The sequence below is a fragment of the Oncorhynchus clarkii genome, chromosome 29 (assembly GCF_045791955.1).
Source record: "Oncorhynchus clarkii lewisi isolate Uvic-CL-2024 chromosome 29, UVic_Ocla_1.0, whole genome shotgun sequence".
NCBI lineage: Eukaryota > Metazoa > Chordata > Actinopteri > Salmoniformes > Salmonidae > Oncorhynchus > Oncorhynchus clarkii.
In genome coordinates, this window is record NC_092175.1 from 37356554 (window position 1) to 37373045 (window position 16492).

Sequence of the window (16492 nt, forward strand, 5' to 3'; positions counted from 1 at the left end):
TTTGTTCGGTCGAGCTAGAGGCTTCGTGATGGGACTCGTGATACCGGAGCGCCGATACTCCGATGAAGTTTTCAAAGCACTAGTTACTGATTCGACCACTGGTATAAAGTCAAGAATTGGACACTGCGTCCAAGATGTCCGACCGTTGTTTTCAAGGTAATCAGATGAAGAGGCGAAGCGAGAGGATTTACTCCGCCCAAAATGTGTCCACGTGAGTTAAACCCTTTTTTTGTATGGAGGTGAATGAGAGTTTGTCGAATTACGTGAGGCTTCTTTGATTGACTAGAAGTGTCGTAATGTTTAGGATTTTTTTTACATACACTCAGTGGCCAGGCGAGTTGATTTAGTACATCAACCTGTTCACGAAAATTGATCACTCCAACAGACGGCGAGTCTTCTTCTTCTATGGTATATTGGCGTTTGCACCATTTAGTGTACACCCATTTAGTGTACACACTCTTCGGCGTGGGATGGAAACAGGAAAAACGGAACAAACTACCAAAAACGAACAAACTACCTACAAAATACGTAAACTAAATCAAACAAATGCTCTGTTAAAAACAAAACAGATCTGATCCCTACACAGTACCAAAAACCTTTCTGCCTCAGCCACAATAATATCCAGTTTCTTTGACTTTGAGACTTGAGTTTAGAACTGTGGCAATGAACAACACAAAATCCTCCTTTTTAACACACATGATATCTTTTGACTGGCAGCTAACATTTACCACAGGCAAGACATCCATCCAATACCATGTCTTTACTAGCGTCACTTGTTTTCTCAACACTTTTAATCACCACATAGGAAATTCGATTGACCACTTAAGTTTTTCCACCTCAATCTCCTTCACCCTTACAGGGCTCTTGGGATCATAATCCCCACCACAATCAGCATCCACTTCCACCATCTCTCAGAGACTATCATGCTTCTACACAACTTTCTTCAGTATAATCCATCCGTCTACACACACTTGAAACAATCAATCAATCAATCAAATGTATTTATAAAGCTATTTTTTTACATCGTCAGATGCCACAAAGTGCTATACAGAAACCCAACCTAAAACCCCAAACAGCAAGCAATGCAGATGTAAAATCCTGGCCAAATTCTTAATTTATTTTACACTGCAGTGGTTTGGGGTCAAAAGATCTTTCGGTGTATCTTAAATAACCAAGCTCCACATGCGTTGGTACTGTAGGTGCTCTTCATTTTTTTAAAACAGGACCCACAGACTTTTTTTATCCATTGACCTAGCAGGTCAGATGCTGGGCACCAACCACACCAGGAAGTCTCTTTCGGTGTACAACCTGTACCTCTGTCTGAGATGTCTCCTTTGATAGGTGCACTGCACTGAAGTTCAAAGCGCAATACTTCTGTTGTCCGGATTCTTTTGAGGCCAACTGCAATCTTCCTCTGTTATTCATAAAAACAACAAATAAAATAAGACCACACCTGGTCACTCAGACTCCTTGTTTTTCCCAGCACATATATTCACAATTTGACACCTCAAACGGGTCTCCTACATATGCATCCTTATTCAACAAACGCATCCCAACATGAAACGATGAATTATCGTTCATACACATATCCTCCACTCCAATTTTGGACAATTTCCTTTTTGTTAGATTTTTTGACACTAATGTTGTCCATTCAGAACATTCGTCTTCACCAACTTTGCTCGACACGCTGCCTCCACTTCCTCCATCTCTCAGAGAGTGAGACATGTGGCCATGGCTTGCTATATAAAGTAGGCATCGAAGCATTCAGTTACTGTTCGATTGAACGTTAGAATGGGCAAAACAAGTGACATAAGACACTTTGAGCGTGGTATGATCGTCGATGCCAGGCGCGACGGATCCATTATGTCTAGGGTTTACAGAGAATGGCGCGACAAACAAAACACAGGAGAATGTCAAGAATCGTGTAAGCTAACAGGCGGGCCACAAACAGTCAAATAATGGCGCGGTACAACAGTGGTGTGCAGAATGGCATCTCAGAATGCACAACTCATCACACCTTGTCACGGATGGGCTATTGCAGCAGACACCGAAAATAAGGTTTGAGGTTAACAGGCTTAGGATGTTTAATGAGATAATATCAGTCAGTTAACATGACTTTGATGAATCACAAAGCATTTGCAAATAAATTAATGTGATTTCCTGGAGAAAAAAAATCTAATTTTGTCTGTCATAGTTGAAGTGTACCTATGATGAAAAGTACAGGCCTCTCTCATATTTTTAAGTGGGAGAACTTGCACAATTGGTGGCTGACTAAATACTTTTTTGCCCCACTGTAAATGAGCTTTTCTCACTTTGTTTCTTTGTATGCTGTGTCAAAATGTATTTCTGGAGACAAGTTTCACATCCCACTGGATACTGGTTGAATCCACATTGTTTCCACGTCATTTCAATTAATTGAAGTTGAACCAACGTGGAATGGATGATAAGTGTGACAATAAGGATTGTGATGATGATGAAATGTGTTTCGATGTTGTTTTCCTTCTAAATAAGACGCTACCTTTAATAGGTAATAGGTCGATGATTGGCATATATTCCAACATTTGTGTAATTTAAGGTTCAATAAATGTAAGATGACATCATACATTATATGTATATTTTTGATGACGTTAAATGAACCTGAATCTGAACTGAACAGAACTTGCCAACCTGCCAAGAAACCACAACCACATGGGGGTTATACAGTTTGGCCACAGCAATCATTCAGACAGTAGAAAGCACCTGCTTTCTGGAATCCCTCACACACGTCTGCTGTGACCGCTTTATATAATCAGGCATACCGATAAAGTGTCCATCCCATGAGAATTCAATGATTTCTCTACCATAACGGACCTCCAACGTGTTTTTAGAGAATTTGGCAGTACGTCCAACCGGCCTCACAGCCGCAGACCACGTGTAACCATGGCAGCACAGGACCTCCTCATCTGGCTTCTTCACCTGCAGGATTGTCTGAGACCAGCCACCCGGACAGCTGATGAATATGAAGAGTATTTCTGTTTGTAATAAAGCCCTTTTGTGGGTGTAAAACACATTCTGATTGGCTGGGCCTGGCACCCCAGCGAGTGGGCCTTGCTCCCAAATATTTGCTCCTATGCCCTCCCAGGCCCATCCATGGCTGCACCCCTGCCCAGCCATGTGAAATCCAAAGATTACACCTAATTCATTTATTTACATTGACTGATTTCCTTATATGAACTGTAAGTCAGTAAAATTGTTGACAATTGTTGAAATTGTTGCGTCTATATTTTTGTTCACTATATAAACAAACTATTATGTTATAATATGTTATAAGTCTTGTTAACTGGCCTGTCTCCTTCACACAGTCAGGACTAGCCATAGTGGCTAGGAGAGGCCAGTTAACAAGACTTATAACATAATAGTTTGTTTGTATAGTGAACACAAATATAAACGCAACAATTTCAACAATTGTCAACAATTTTACTAAACAAGCTGCATGTCTCGTGTCTTACCTGTTCTTTCATGCGCAACGATGAACCTGGCTTCTCCTCTTTTATATTGAACATTGGTGCAGCTTTGAATTATTTATGTGTGGTATGATTGATAGTTGCATTTTGCAGATCTGGACAAACTACCCACTATTTGCACTGACTGGTGGATAGAGGGCAGGATAGACTGTTAGACTGGTAGAATATACTGACCTGCGGTATGGTAAAAGTTAGCACACAGAAAAGAGTAGTGCATAAAGGAAGTACCAAAACACCTTGATATAGGGGAGGAGCATGCAAGCAGATGAGGAAATGTGGCTCGAATGAAATAAATTATAAAGTAAAACCTGCAAAATGGTGAATGTAAATCTGGGAAAAATGCCCTTTCTTCCCCTGTGTCCAATAAAAAAAACACACAACCCTCCCCAAACCACAAAAATAAGTTTGACAACCCTCCCCAAACCACAAAAATAAGTTTGACAATCCTCCCCTATTTTGGACCACCACTGTCCCTACATTCTAAAAAGTACTGAATTCCAAAAATAATTTACAAAAAAAAGAAACCATACAATCTTATATTGTACAACCTGTACACGTATTGAGTCGGTAATCATTCATATGTAGTCCACACAATCTGATCAAACCATGAAAATTGTTGGAAGTCCATGTTTTTCCTTTGTTCTGTATGTGGTCGTACAAGACCAGTGTACCATGGATAACGTGTTATTTATGTAGAATGTTAAGTAATGTACAGTGTTTCTTTTGTATCCTATCCAATTTCTTTGTGCTACAAGACATTGTGAGCCTGATGCAGACCACTAACCCAGAAGTATTCAAGGCCCAGATCAATGCACTGAGAGATACTGCAGTCTATCAGGACTTCAGGTACAGTGACAGTGGGTGATAAACGTGTAGTGCAGGACAGACACGTAACAACTCATAAAATACATCTCTCTTTCATCTGCACACTCTTGGAAGAAAAGGTGATATCTAGAATATCTCGTTTATAACCTGACTACCGCCCCATAGCACTCATGTTTGTAGCCATGAAGTGCTTTGATAGGCTGGATATGACTCACATCAGCATCCATCATCCCGGAAAACCAAGACCCACTCCAATTCATATACCGCCCCAACAGATCCACAGATGACACTCAATCGCACTCCACACTGCCCTTTCACATCTGGTCAAAAGGAACACCTACAGTTGAAGTCGGAAGTTTACATACATCTCAGCCAAATACATCTAAACTCAGTTTTTCACAATTCTGACATTTAATCCAAGTAAAAATTAGTTAGGATCACCACTTTATTTTAAGAATGTGAAATGTCAGAATAATAGAAGAGAGAATTATTTATTTCAGCTTTTATTTCTTTCATCACATTCCCCAGTGGGTCAGAAGTTTACATACACTCAATTAGTATTTGGTAGCATTGCCTTTCAATTGTTTAACTTGGGTCAAATGTTTTGGGTAGCCTTCCACAAGCTTCCCACAATAAGTGGGGTGAGTTTTGGCCCATTCCTCCGGACAGAGCTGGTGTAACTGGCTAATTTATTAAAAATAAAAAACTGAAATATCACATTTACATAAGTATTCAGACCCTTTACTCAGTACTTTGTTGAAGCACCTTTGGCTATGACGCTACAACCTTGGTACACCTGTATTTTGGGAGTTTCGCCCATTCTTCTCTGCAGATCCTCTGAAAGCTCTGTCAGGTTGGAACAGGTGCGTTGCTGCACAGCTATTTTCCGGTCTCTGCAGAGATGTTTGAAGTCCGGGCATTGGCTGGGCCACTCGAAGACATTCAGAGACTTGCCCCGAAGCCACTCCTTGTCTTGGTTGTGTGCTTAGGGTTCTTGTCCTATTGGAAGGTGAACCTTCGCCCCAATCGGAGGTCCTGAGCATTCTGGAGCAGGTTTTCATCAAGGATCTCTCTGTACTTTGCTCCGTTCATCTTTCCCTCAATCCAGACTTCTCTCCCAGTCCCAGTCCTGAAAAACATCCCACCATGCTTCACCGTGGGGATGGTGCCAGGTTTCCTCCAGACGTGACACCTGGCATTCAGGCCAAAGAGTTCAATCTTGCTTTCATCAGACCAGATAATCTTGTTTCTCATGGTCTGAAAGTCCTTTAGGTGGCTTTTGGCAAACTCCAAGCGTGCTGTCATGTGCCTTTTACTGAGGAGTGGCTTCCGTCTGGTCACTCGACCATAAAGCACACACCTGTCTATATAAGGTCCCACAGTTGACAGTGCATGACAGAGCAAAAACCAGGCCATGATGTCAAAGGAATTGTCCATAGAGCTCCGAGACAGGATTGTGTCGAGGCACAGATCTGGGGAAGGGTAGCAAATAATTCAGCAGCATTGAAGTTCCCAAAGAAGACAGTGGTCTCCACCATTCTTACATGGAAGAAGTTTGGAAACATCAAGATTCTTCCTAGAGCTGTCCACCCGGCCAAACTGAACAATCGGGGGAGAAGGGCTCATTCTGAGTGGCGCAGTGGTCTAAGCATCTCAGTGTTAGTCACTACAGACACCCTGGTTCGAATCCAGGCTGTATCACAACTGAACGTGAATGGGAGTTCCATAGGGCGGCGCACAATTGGCCCAGCGTCGTCCAGGTTTGGCCGGTGTAGGCCGTCATTGTAAATAAGAATTTGTTATTCACTGACTTGCCTAGATAAATAAAGGTTACATTTTTTTTTAAATGGCCTTGACCAAGAACCAGATGGTCACTCTGACAGAACTCCAGAGTTTTTCTGTGGTGATTGGAGACCCTTCCAGAAGAACAATCCCCTCTGCAGCACTCTTCCAATAAGGGCTTTATGGTCGAGTGACCTGTTGTGTGACCTGTTGGGTGTCCTGTTGTGTGACCTGTTGTGTGACCTGTTGTGTGACCTGTTGTGTGTCCTGTTGTGTGTCCTGTTGTGTGTCCTGTTGTGTGTCCTGTTGTGTGTCCTGTTGTGTGACCTGTTGTGTGACCTGTTGTGTGACCTGTTGTGTGTCCTGTGTGTCCTGTTGTGTGACCTGTTGGGTGTCCTGTTGTGTGACCTGTTGGGTGTCCTGTTGTGTGACCTGTTGTGTGACCTGTTGTGTGACCTGTTGTGTGACCTGTTGTGTGACCTGTTGTGTGACCTGTTGTGTGACCTGTTGTGTGTCCTGTTGTGTGTAACCTGTTGGGTGACCTGTTGTGTGTCCTGTTGTGTGACCTGTTGTGTGACCTGTTGTCATGTTGTCTTGCATCTTCATTTTATTTTTTTAATTCCTCCAAAGGCCAATACTGTAAACTGAAGAAGTGAACAAATTGTGTGTTACGGTCTTCATTGGCCCATAGACTTCACCAGGCCTCCTAGACTTCACTAGGCCTACTAGACTTCACCAGGCCTCATAGACTTCACTAGGCCTACTAGACTTCACTAGGCCTACTAGACTTCACCAGGCCTCCTAGACTTCACCAGGCCTCATAGACTTCCCCAGGCCTACTAGACTTCACCAGGCCTCCTAGACTTCACTAGGCCTACTAGACTTCACCAGGCCTCATAGACTTCACTAGGCCTACTAGACTTCACTAGGCCTACTAGACTTCCCCAGGCCTACTAGACTTCCCCAGGCCTACTAGACTTCACTAGGCCTACTAGACTTCCCCAGGCCTACTAGACTTCCCCAGGCCTACTAGACTTCACTAGGCCTACTAGACTTCACTAGGCCTACTAGACTTCACTAGGCCTACTAGACTTCACTAGGCCTACTAGACTTCACTAGGCCTACTAGACTTCACTAGGCCTACTAGACTTCACTAGGCCTACTATACTTCACCAGGCCTACTAGACTTCACCAGGCCTCCTAGACTTCACCAGGCCTACTAGACTTCACTAGGCCTACTATACTTCACTAGGCCTACTAGACTTCACTAGGCCTACTAGACTTCACTAGGCCTACTAGACTTCACTAGGCCTACTAGACTTCACTAGGCCTACTATACTTCACTAGGCCTACTAGACTTCACTAGGCCTACTAGACTTCACTAGGCCTACTAGACTTCACCAGGCCTACTAGACTTCACTAGGCCTACTAGACTTCACCAGGCCTACTAGACTTCACTAGGCCTACTAGACTTCACTAGGCCTACTAGACTTCACTCGGTCAGTGCTGAGTTTGTCGCCCTCTATCGGTATTAGGTCTGGGTGCATGCAGTTCATCTCAGCTCAGCACTGGATGGAGCCGCATGCAGCTGTCAAACCGAACTAGGACAGATGATAGTTTGTAACGGAGTGACAGTTGGTCCGTTGTGCCACTGACTGGCGGAGTAGCCCACGGAATTTATGTCGGCCTGTTACCAGGTCTCACACTGGATAGTTTAGGAAATGGCTGCCAAATTTTGACAGCAGTCTTGGAAAACAAAGTGTATTGGCCCACATTTGGAAAAAAATATGTTTTAATCGTCTAAATAATTTATTCATGGCCATAGCATATCTGGCAGTTTATAAGTAGACTATAGTTTACGAACATGGCAGATCGTCTAAGTTTTAATGTAACCCCCTCTTCCTCTTCACGCGCTTGTGTGGCACAGCCTAGCCAGTGACCACCTGACTCCTGCGCGCGATCGCAGCTCAACCTATAGCTCTGTCCCAGGCATACGAGAGATAGCCAGACAGGGCCTTTCGAAAATAGACGGGACCACTTTGACCCCTTTCCCATATCCCCTCCCTCCGCTCCTTCTCTCTCTGTCCTCCTTTCAGACCCCCTCCCTTCTTGCTTGTCTCGCCGCGTCATAGTTGTACCTCGCGCCCGCCGCCAAGTCCGCACCAAGTGTACAAAACTGGACCACAGAGAACCAGAGAAAACACTCCAATAAGCACGGCGCGTTACCGAGAACAGAAAACTACCAAGGGAAGGGGGAGTGGAGAATTCGGAGGGCGAACGACCGGTGGGAATACCCAACAAATACCGAGCTGAGTGAGTTGCCTCAATTGACCTAAAGCAGCCGTGTTCTACTATAATTAATAACGTCAATAACCGTCGACGCCGCAGTTGAATGCTGCGACAGCTTCTTTTACCGCATTGCCAGTGTGTGCGTAATGCTGGGAAAGTCATAGATTGTCACAATGTGACTGCGCACTTTTTATCCGCGGACAGTGTCGAGCTTTAAGTTGTGACTGCTGAACCAAATGGAGCACGTTGGGGGGGGGGGGGGGGGGGGGGGGGGTTGCCCCCCTTCTTTCCTTATAGGGGTAACATTATTAGGCTACTGTGGTAGGTTTCCAGATGTGTGAGTGTGCGTGCTTGCGCATACGAGTTTAAGGATTGTGTGCGTGCGTGTAGTCGCCAATATTCTTGTTATTGACAGATCAGGGAGATCTGTTTCATTTTCCTATTGGGGATGGTTAGGCCCTCTCCCCAAAGCCCCAGAGTGGTAAGGGTAGGGCTGGGGTTAGAGCTGGGGGTGGGAACGGACAGTTTGGCATGTCTATATTAGGAAAGTGACCATGTCAATTTTTTGCTCTGTCTGGAGAGCCATGCCAGAACAGAGCAGAGAATATAAGAGCTAAGGCCTATCACAGCGACAGACAGACAGACAGACAGACAGACAGACAGACAGACAGACAGACAGACAGAACTTGTCTGTACTGTAATGGAGGTGGTTGAATGCATTGATTGTTAGTCTCTCTGGACAAGAGCGTTCCCTAGGTGGTAACAATGTAAATGGAATGGTTTCTGGGATATGAACAAACATGCAGTAATGGGAATCTATGCATTCCTATCTTTTTGCCCTGAACGGTTTGTTTCTAAAGAGTAGGCCTACCTTATTATACTGTTATAAACTGTTTCTAAAGAGTAGGCCTACCTTATTATACTGTTATAAACTGTTTTATAAAGAGTAGGCCTACCTTATTATACTGTTATAAACTGTTTCATAAAGAGTAGGCCTACCTTATTATACTGTTATAAACTGTTTAAAGAGTAGGCCTACCTTATTATACTGTTATAAACTGTTTTATAAAGAGTAGGCCTACCTTATTATACTGTTATAAACTGTTTCATAAAGAGTAGGCCTACCTTATTATACTGTTATAAACTGTTTTATAAAGAGTAGGCCTACCTTATTATACTGTTATAAACTGTTTTATAAAGAGTAGGCCTACCTTATTATACTGTTATAAACTGTTTTATAAAGAGTAGGCCTACCTTATTATACTGTTATAAACTGTTTATAAAGAGTAGGCCTACCTTATTATACTGTTATAAACTGTTTTATAAAGAGTAGGCCTACCTTATTATACTGTTATAAACTGTTTAAAGAGTAGGCCTACCTTATTATACTGTTATAAACTGTTTTATAAAGAGTAGGCCTACCTTATTATACTGTTATAAACTGTTTCATAAAGAGTAGGCCTACCTTATTATACTGTTATAAACTGTTTTATAAAGAGTAGGCCTACCTTATTATACTGTTATAAACTGTTTCATAAAGAGTAGGCCTACCTTATTATACTGTTATAAACTGTTTTATAAAGAGTAGGCCTACCTTATTATACTGTTATAAACTGTTTTATAAAGAGTAGGCCTACCTTATTATACTGTTATAAACTGTTTTATAAAGAGTAGGCCTACCTTATTATACTGTTATAAACTGTTTCATAAAGAGTAGGCCTACCTTATTATACTGTTATAAACTGTTTTATAAAGAGTAGGCCTACCTTATTATACAGTTATAAACTGTTTTATAAAGAGTAGGCCTACCTTATTATACTGTTATAAACTGTTTTATAAAGAGTAGGCCTACCTTATTATACTGTTATAAACTGTTTAATAAAGAGTAGGCCTACCTTATTATTCTGTTATAAACTGTTTAAAGAGTAGGCCTACCTTATTATACTGTTATAAACTGTTTAAAGAGTAGGCCTACCTTATTATACTGTTATAAACTGTTTCATAAAGAGTAGGCCTACCTTATTATACTGTTATAAACTGTTTTATAAAGAGTAGGCCTACCTTATTATACTGTTATAAACTGTTTCATAAAGAGTAGGCCTACCTTATTATACTGTTATAAACTGTTTCATAAAGAGTAGGCCTACCTTATTATATTGTTATAAACTGTTTTATAAAGAGTAGGCCTACCTTATTATACTGTTATAAACTGTTTAAATAGTAGGCCTACCTTATTATACTGTTATAAACTGTTTAAAGAGTAGGCCTACCTTATTATACTGTTATAAACTGTTTTATAAAGAGTAGGCCTACCTTATTATACTGTTATAAACTGTTTCTAAAGAGTAGGCCTACCTTATTATACTGTTATAAACTGTTTCATAAAGAGTAGGCCTACCTTATTATACTGTTATAAACTGTTTAAAGAGTAGACCTACCTTATTATACTGTTATAAACTGTTTCATAAAGAGTAGGCCTACCTTATTATACTGTTATAAACTGTTTAAAGAGTAGGCCTACCTTATTATACTGTTATAAACTGTTTAAAGAGTAGGCCTACCTTATTATACTGTTATAAACTGTTTAAAGAGTAGGCCTACCTTATTATACTGTTATAAACTGTTTCATAAAGAGTAGGCCTACCTTATTATACTGTTATAAACTGTTTTATAAAGAGTAGGCCTACCTTATTATACTGTTATAAACTGTTTAAAGAGTAGGCCTACCTTATTATACTGTTATAAACTGTTTCATAAAGAGTAGGCCTACCTTATTATACTGTTATAAACTGTTTTATAAAGAGTAGGCCTACCTTATTATACTGTTATAAACTGTTTTATAAAGAGTAGGCCTACCTTATTATACTGTTATAAACTGTTTCATAAAGAGTAGGCCTACCTTATTATACTGTTATAAACTGTTTTATAAAGAGTAGGCCTACCTTATTATACTGTTATAAACTGTTTTATAAAGAGTAGGCCTACCTTATTATACTGTTATAAACTGTTTCATAAAGAGTAGGCCTACCTTATTATACTGTTATAAACTGTTTCATAAAGAGTAGGCCTACCTTATTATACTGTTATAAACTGTTAATAAAGAGTAGGCATACCTTATTATACTGTTATAAACTGTTTCATAAAGAGTAGGCCTACCTTATTATACTGTTATAAACTGTTTCATAAAGAGTAGGCCTACCTTATTATACTGTTATAAACTGTTAATAAAGAGTAGGCCTACCTTATTATACTGTTATAAACTGTTTAAAGAGTAGGCCTACCTTATTATACTGTTATAAACTGTTTCATAAAGAGTAGGCCTACCTTATTATACTGTTATAAACTGTTAATAAAGAGTAGGCCTACCTTATTATACTGTTATAAACTGTTTAAAGAGTAGGCCTACCTTATTATACTGTTATAAACTGTTTCATAAAGAGTAGGCCTACCTTATTATACTGTTATAAACTGTTTAATAAAGAGTAGGCCTACCTTATTATACTGTTATACACTGTTTTATAAAGAGTAGGCCTACCTTATTATACTGTTATAAACTGTTTTATAAAGAGTAGGCCTACCTTATTATACTGTTATAAACTGTTTTATAAAGAGTAGGCCTACCTTATTATACTGTTATAAACTGTTTAATAAAGAGTAGGCCTACCTTATTATACTGTTATAAACTGTTTTATAAAGAGTAGGCCTACCTTATTATACTGTTATAAACTGTTTAATAAAGAGTAGGCCTACCTTATTATACTGTTATAAACTGTTTTATAAAGAGTAGGCCTACCTTATTATACTGTTATAAACTGTTTAATAAAGAGTAGGCCTACCTTATTATACTGTTATAAACTGTTTATAAAGAGTAGGCCTACCTTATTATACTGTTATAAACTGTTTTATAAAGAGTAGGCCTACCTTATTATACTGTTATAAACTGTTTCATAAAGAGTAGGCCTACCTTATTATACTGTTATAAACTGTTTCATAAAGAGTAGGCCTACCTTATTATACTGTTATAAACTGTTAATAAAGAGTAGGCCTACCTTATTATACTGTTATAAACTGTTTCATAAATAGTAGGCCTACCTTATTATACTGTTATAAACTGTTTAGTAAAGAGTAGGCCTACCTTATTATACTGTTATAAACTGTTAATAAAGAGTAGGCCTACCTTATTATACTGTTATAAACTGTTTAATAAAGAGTAGGCCTACCTTATTATACTGTTATAAACTGTTTCATAAAGAGTAGGCCTACCTTATTATACTGTTATAAACTGTTTCATAAAGAGTAGGCCTACCTTATTATACTGTTATAAACTGTTAATAAAGAGTAGGCCTACCTTATTATACTGTTATAAACTGTTTTATAAAGAGTAGGCCTACCTTATTATACTGTTATAAACTGTTTAATAAAGAGTAGGCCTACCTTATTATACTGTTATAAACTGTTTTATAAAGAGTAGGCCTACCTTATTATACTGTTATAAACTGTTTTATAAAGAGTAGGCCTACCTTATTATACTGTTATAAACTGTTTAATAAAGAGTAGGCCTACCTTATTATACTGTTATAAACTGTTTTATAAAGAGTAGGCCTACCTTATTATACTGTTATAAACTGTTTAAAGAGTAGGCCTACCTTATCATACTGTTATAAACTGTTTAAAGAGTAGGCCTACCTTATTATACTGTTATAAACTGTTTAAAGAGTAGGCCTACCTTATTATACTGTTATAAACTGTTTCATAAAGAGTAGGCCTACCTTATTATACTGTTATAAACTGTTTAAAGAGTAGGCCTACCTTATTATACTGTTATAAACTGTTTAAAGAGTAGGCCTACCTTATTATACTGTTATAAACTGTTTCATAAAGAGTAGGCCTACCTTATTATACTGTTATAAACTGTTTTATAAAGAGTAGGCCTACCTTATTATACTGTTATAAACTGTTTTATAAAGAGTAGGCCTACCTTATTATACTGTTATAAACTGTTTCATAAAGAGTAGGCCTACCTTATTATACTGTTATAAACTGTTTCTAAAGAGTAGGCCTACCTTATTATACTGTTATAAACTGTTTTATAAAGAGTAGGCCTACCTTATTATACTGTTATAAACTGTTTTATAAAGAGTAGGCCTACCTTATTATACTGTTATAAACTGTTTTATAAAGAGTAGGCCTACCTTATTATACTGTTATAAACTGTTTTATAAAGAGTAGGCCTACCTTATTATACTGTTATAAACTGTTTAATAAAGAGTAGGCCTACCTTATTATACTGTTATAAACTGTTTAATAAAGAGTAGGCCTACCTTATTATACTGTTATAAACTGTTTTATAAAGAGTAGGCCTACCTTATTATACTGTTATAAACTGACAGTCAGCTGACTAGGTATTTCTCTGTTACACTGTATTACACTCTATTACACTGCATTCCACTCTATTACACCCTATTACACTCTGTTACACCCTATTACACTCTGTTACAATCTATTACACCCTATTACACTCTGTTACACCCTATTGCACTCTGTTACACCCTATTGCACTCTGTTAAACCCTATTGCACTCTGTTACACTCTGTAACAATCTATTACACCATATTACACTCTGTTACACCCTATTACACTCTGTTACACTCTGTAACAATCTATTACACCCTATTACACTCTGTTACACCCTATTGCACTCTGTTACACCCTATTGCACTCTGTTACACCCTATTGCACTCTGTTACACTCTGTAACAATCTATTACACCCTATTACACTCTGTTACACCCTATTACACTCTGTTACACCCTATTGCACTCTGTTACACCCTATTGCACTCTGTTACACCCTATTGCACTCTGTTACACTCTGTAACAATCTATTACACCCTATTACACTCTGTTACACCCTATTACACCCTATTACACTGTATTACACTATTATACTCACACAATATTACCCTTTGTTACACTCTATTTACACTCTGTTACACTCTGTTATACTCACACTATATTACCCTCTGTTACACTCTATTATACTCACACTATATTACCATCTGTTACACTCTATTATACTCACACTATATTACCATCTGTTACACTCTATTATACTCACACTATATTACCATCTGTTACACTCTATTATACCCTATTACACTCTATTTACACTCTGTTACACTCTTTTACACTATATTACACTCTATTATACTCACACTATATTACCCTCTGTTACACCCTATTACACTCTATTACACTCTATTTACACTCTGTTACATTGTATTACACTCTATTATACTCACACTATATTACCCTCTGTTATACTCTATTACACTCTGTTACACTCTATTTACACTCTATTACACTCTGTTACACTCTATTTACACTCTATTACGCTCTGTTACTCTATTACACTCTACTACACTCTCTTATACTCTATTTACACTCTATTACACCCTATTACACTCTTTTACACTGTATTACACTCTATTATACTCACATTATATTACCATCTGTTACACTCTATTACACTCTTACACTCTATTTACACTCAGTTACACTCTATTTACTCTCGGTTATTCTCGGTTACACTCGGTTACACTCTATTACACTCTGGTCACATTTCTTATGATAACTGTGTCATGTTGCTGAGTAGAGCTGGGATCAGGACTCACACAGCAGAGACCTAGAGACCTTTTGTATGTGGTGACTGGAATTCCCTGATAACACACACCCCAGAAACAAGCGGAACTAAGGCCTATCAGTTCATCCACCCTATCAACTGTCGGGTCGTGTAATGCTGCATACATACATACATACATACATACATACATACATGCATACATACATACAGTGGTAAAATCATAAAGCACTTGGGTGAGCACATATTTGGCTGTTTCCTTGGAAACAGATTAAGCCAGTTGTGGATTTACAGGTAGTTTCAATGGTTTCTAGTCTTGGACTACTTTTTCGGCATCTATCTGATAGTAAGAGCTCGTATTAGAGATACATTATGGAAGGGCAAGTTGTTCCTGTAAACTGAGGTTAATTGAGTCAATATCAGAAGCATGTTTACACCAAGGACTCATGGTTGACAGGACGGGTTTGTTCATCTTCAGTTGTCCAGTGGAGCCACAGCATTCTATGCTGCTATGTGTATTTGTTTGCCAATGTTTCGGTCTTCATTGGGTCTCCAAAAAGGTCTCCCATCTCCAAAAATCCCAACAGCATATAACTTGACTTTCTTCTCTGAACGGAGAGTTGTTTTACTACAGCATTTTATTTCACCTTTCAGAGAGATTGCTCAGGTCCTAATTCTCCTGGGCTCCTGTCTGCAGGGGCAGCTGGGTAATTCTGGATATGGGTTTTAGTGCCAGCCTATGGCCTTTCTTCTGTATGTGTGTGTTCATGTCCACGCACCCTTCGTTTCCTTATATACAGGAAATATTCTGTTTATCACAGATGTACATATTAACCAACAGTACTTACTTCTATGTAGTATTACGTTACATACAGACTACTGCAGTTTGAGTTTATATCTTGTCTTAATGCTTTCCTCATTTATCTTGTGGTCTGATCCCATATCTTCATCAGCTGTGTTTGTGTATGTGTGTGTGTGTCTGTATCTGTGTGTGTGTGTGTATGTGAGTGTACGTGCACATGTGGGTGTTTGTGTGTGTGTCTGTGTGTCTGTATCTGTGTGTGTGTGTATGTGAGTGTACGTGCGCATGTGGGTGTTTGTGTGTGTGTCTGTGTGTCTGTATCTGTGTGTGTGTGTATGTGAGTGTACGTGCGCATGTGGGTGTTTGTGTGTGTGTCTGTGTGTCTGTATCTGTGTGTGTGTGTATGTGAGTGTACGTGCACATGTGGGTGTTTGTGTGTGTGTCTGTGTGTCTGTATCTGTGTGTGTGTGTATGTGAGTGTACGTGCACATGTGGGTGTTTGTGTGTGTGTCTGTGTGTCTGTATCTGTGTGTGTGTGTATGTGAGTGTACGTGCGCATGTGGGTGTTTGTGTGGGACAATCACACTATTAATATCTGTGCTGATGGATCATCAGAGATGTAGAATGTGTCTCCTGTGTTTTCACGGCTTACA

At 39.2% G+C, this 16492-nt stretch overlaps 1 protein-coding gene across 1 annotated transcript in view; it reads left to right on the plus strand.

The window, feature by feature from the left end:
• Positions 1 to 8074: 8074 nt before the first annotated feature.
• The window catches only part of LOC139388043 (coronin-6-like), a 43805-nt gene continuing 35387 nt past the window's right edge, over positions 8075 to 16492 (plus strand). Inside the window, exon 1 of the mRNA XM_071134542.1 lies at positions 8075 to 8423. The gene's annotated coding sequence lies outside the window, so the exon portion shown is untranslated. The remainder of the gene's footprint in view (positions 8424 to 16492) is intronic.